The sequence below is a fragment of the Aotus nancymaae genome, unplaced genomic scaffold, assembly GCF_030222135.1.
Source record: "Aotus nancymaae isolate 86718 unplaced genomic scaffold, 86718_ANA_hifiasm-v0.15.2.pri h1tg000014l, whole genome shotgun sequence".
Lineage (NCBI taxonomy): Eukaryota > Metazoa > Chordata > Mammalia > Primates > Aotidae > Aotus > Aotus nancymaae.
This window is the reverse complement of record NW_026988425.1, coordinates 78,935,102-78,939,798: the sequence shown is the minus strand read 5'-3', so window position 1 is coordinate 78,939,798 and position 4,697 is coordinate 78,935,102.

Here is a 4,697-nt window from a genome sequence, read left to right as displayed (position 1 = left end):
TTTTGAATTAGCAACTACTGAGGACATAGAAGCAAAAGTATATTCTCTGATCTTCAGGATTTTAAAATCTTGTTGGAAGAGATCTGAATGACATAAGTCAAAAAAGTAACAACAATATTAGTCACTCTGCTCTATGCAGAGAACAGAGTTACTAGCTTTCTGCCTTGATTAACTCTCACTTAACTGCCTCTGAATCTGTGATCACAGTGGCCCATATATTCTAATCATATAAAATATATTTGTAAGGAAATAACAAGTGTAGATAGTTTCAAAGCAGTTTCTAAGATGCCTAATTTTAAAAACTAAACATTATAGATAAAATATGAATACCTCAGAGATATTGTAGGTTTGGTTTCTAGATCACTTCAATAAAGCAAGTATTACAATTACACAAGTCATACTTTTTTGTTTCCCAGTACATACGAGTTGTATTTACACTATGCGTTAGTCTATTAAACGTGTGATAGAACTATGTCTAAAAATCCAATGTACATACTTAACTAAAAACACTCTTTTGCTAAAATATGCGAACTAGTAATCATCTGAGCTTTCAGTGAGTCATAATCTTTTTGCTGGTAGAGGGTCTGGTCTTCGTATTGATAGCTGCTAACCAAACAGGCTGGTGGTTAAGTTTGAGATGGTTGTGGCACTTTCTTAAAATAAAACAACAATGAAGTTTGTCAGATTCATCGATTTTTCCTTTCAGGAAAGATTCTTCCATAACGTGCAATGCTGTTTGGTAACATTTGACCCACACAGAACTTCTTTCAAAACTGGAGTCAATTCTTTCCAACCCTGCCACTGCTTTATCAACCAAGTTGATGTATTATTATAAGTCCTCTGTTGTAACTTAAACAATGTTCACAGCATCTTTATTAGATTTCACCTCAAGAAACCACTCTTTGTTTATCCATAAGAAGCAACTCTTTATCCACTTAAGTTTTATCATAAGATTACAGCAATTTAGTCACATCTTCAGATCTTCAGACTTGACTTCTAATTCTAGGGTGTTTTTTTTTTCTGCTTCCACCATATCTGCAGTGACTGCCTCTACTGAAGTCTTGAATCCCTTGAAGTCATCCATGATGGCTGAAATCAAATTCTTCCAAAGACCTGGTAATGTTGGTATTTTGACCTCCTTCACTGAATGTTGTTAATGGGATTTTGTATGGTGAATTCTTTCTAAAGATTTTCAATTGACATTGCCCAGATCTGTCAGAGGAATCACTGTCTCTTGAAGCTATAGCCTTCCCAAAATCTATTTCTTAAATAAGATAAAGTTGAAATTACTACTTGATCCATGGATTGCAAAATGGATGTTGTTGGAAGGCATTAATCTTCTTATACCTCTCCACCAGAGCTCCCAAGTGACCAGGTGCATTGTCAATGAGCAGAAATATTTTAAAAGGAGTCTTTTCTTCCTGAACAGTAGGTCTTAACAGTGGACTTAAAATATTTATTAAACTGTGCTATAAACAGATGTGTTGTTATCTAGGGTTTGTTTTTCTATTTATAGAGCACTAGCATAGTAGATTTAGCATAATTCTTAAGGGTCCTAGGATTTTCAGAACGGTAAATGAGCATTGATTTTAACTTGAAGTCACCAGTTCTATTAACCCCTAACAAGAAAGAGTCAGTTTGTCCTTTGAAGCTAGATACTGACTTCCCTCTAGCTATAAAAGTCCCACATGGCAGCATTTTTCAATATAAGGCTGTTTTGTCTACATTGAAAATCTGTTTGTTGTAGCCACCTTCATCAATGACCTTAGTTACATCTTCTGAATAACTTGCTGCTCTGTCTTATACTTTTCTATAATGGAGATCGCTCCTTTCCTTAACACTCATGACCCAACTTTTGCTAGTTTCAAACTTTTCTTTAGCAGTTTCCTCACCTCTCTCAGCCTTCATAGAATTGAAGACAGTTAGGTCCTTATTCTAGATTAGTCTTTGACTTAAGAGAACGTTTTCACTGGTTTGATCTTCCATCCAGACCACTAAAACTGTCTCCATATCAATAGTAAGTCTTGTTTTTTATTAATCATTTGTGTGTTCATGGGGATAGCACTTTTAATTTTCTTCAAAAGCTTTTCACTCCATGTGCAATATGGCTGTTAAGCATAAGAAGCTCAGTTGTCAGCCTCTCTGGGCTTTTGACCTGCCTTCCTCACTGAGTTTAATCATTTCTAGCATTTGATTTCAAGTGAGAGATGTGTGTGTCTTTTTTTTTCACTTGAACATTTAGACTCCATGGGAAGGTTATTAACCAGCCTACTTTCAATATTGTTGTATCTCAAGGAATAGGGAGGCCTGAAGAAAGAGAGAGAGACAAGGAACTACTGGTTGGTGAAGCAGTCAGAACACACATCATCCTTATGTAAGCCAGTGAGCTTACAAGGGTGTTTAAAAGTTCATGGTTTCCCAAAACAATTGTAAGAGTAACATCAAAGATCTCTGATCACAAATCAACATAACAGAAATAATAATAAAGTTTGAAATATTGCAAGAGTTACCAATTTGTGGTACAGAAACATGAAGTCAGCATATGCTGTTAAAAAAACAGCACCATTAGACTTGTTTGATGCAGGGTAGCCACAAATCTTCAATTTGTAAAAAACACAATTATCTGCAAAGAGCAATAAAATGAAGAATACAAGATATGCTTCTATACTGAAAATAAATTATGAGCTGAAAAAACTAATGACTTTTGATCTTTAGATATCTAAACTGGTTAAATAAAAATTTCTATTCCAAAAGAGAGTTATTAGAACATCTGATCGTTTAAGTGGTATTAATTTCATGACTTGCAAAAGCATTTTTATTACAATTAAAGATTTTCAGGAAAATATCAGTAGGGATGAAACAAACTAGCTAGCCACATGCAGAAAGCTGAAACTGGATCGCTTCCTCACACCTTATACAAAAATTAACTCCAGTTGGATTAAAGATGTAAACATAAGACCTAACATCATAAACATCATAAAAATCCTAGAAGAAAGCCTAGGAAATACCATTCAGGACATAGGCATAGGCAAGGACTTCATGACTAAAACACCAAAAGCAATGGCAACAAAAGCCAAAATAAACAAATGGGATCTAATTAAACTAAAGAGCTTCTGCACAGCAAAAAAGACTATCAATAGAGTGAAGTGGCAACCAACAGAATGGGAAAAAATGTTTGCAAGCTACCCATCTGACAAAGGGCTAATATCCAGAATCTACAAAGAAATTAAACAAATTTACAAGAAAAAACAAACAACCCCATCAAAAAGTGGACAAAGGATATAAACAGATACTTCTCAAAAGAAGATATTTATGCAGACAACAAACATATGAAAAAAAGGTCATCATCACTGGTCATTAGAGAAATGCAATCAAAACCACACTGAGATACTGTCTCACGCCAGTTAGAATGGTGATCATTAAAAAATTAGGAAACAACAGATGCTGGAGAGGATGCGGAGAAATAGAAACTCTTACACTGCTGGTGGGAGTGTAAATTAGTTCAACCATTGTGGAAGACGGTGTGGAGATTCTTTAAGGATCTAGAAATGAAATACCATTTGACCCAGCAATCTCATTACTGGGCATATATCCAAAGGATTAAAAATCATTCTATTATAAAGACAAATGCACACATGTGTTTATTGCAGCACTGTTCACAATAGCAAAGACTTGGAACCAACCCAAATGCTCATCAAGGATAGACTGGATAAAGAAAATATGGCACATATACACCATGAAATACTATGCAGCCATAAAAAAGGATGAGTTCATGTCCTTTGCAGGGACATGGATGCATCTGGAAACCATCATTCTCAGCAACTGACACAAGAACAGAAAATCAAACACCACATGTTTTCACTCAAAGGCGGGTGTTGAACAATGAGAACACGTGGACACAGGAAAGGAACATCACACACCCATGCCTGTCAGTGGGTGAAGGGCTAGGAGAGGGATAACAGGGGATGGGGGATAGTGGAGGGACAGCATTAGCAGAAATACTTAATGTAGATGACAGCATGATGGATGCAGCAAACCACCATGGCACAAGTATATCTATGTAACAAACCTGCATGTTCTGCAAATGTACCCCAGAACTTAAAGTATAATTTTTAAAAAAGATGTATCAAAACCTATATTATGTTATACAATATGCTTTAAAGTCTTCTTCCCTATTGTTTTCAAAATATATCCCAGGTTAAAATAAAAAAAAATCCTCTTCTCTTTTCTAAAATTAACAACACAACCGTATCTTCACTCAACTTGACCATGATTGGTTAGCAATGCTCCAGACTTGCCAAAGGTAACAAATGTGTGGTGGGATTATTTCTACTTCTTAAACTTCCACATTCTACCCTGCTGTACTACTGGAAAACTGCTACTCTTCTGGCTTCCAGATTAGACTATAATTGCAATAATAACTACCATTTATTAAAAACTTTGGGCCAATGTACTAACCGTACATTTATTAGCCATGTGTTTTTCACAACAATTTTTTTGGTAGATGTTATCACTAAACTATTTAACAGATGAAGACATGGCAACTCAGTTTAAAAACTAGTATTATTCAAGTATGGTTTAATGTAAGTCTTTCTGATTCCAGAGATCAATTTCTTGATTACTTTTTCTATAATCTCTCTTAATAGCACTTTGCCTTTTTTACTTTTCCCCAAAAACTATTGTTCTGTCTTATGATA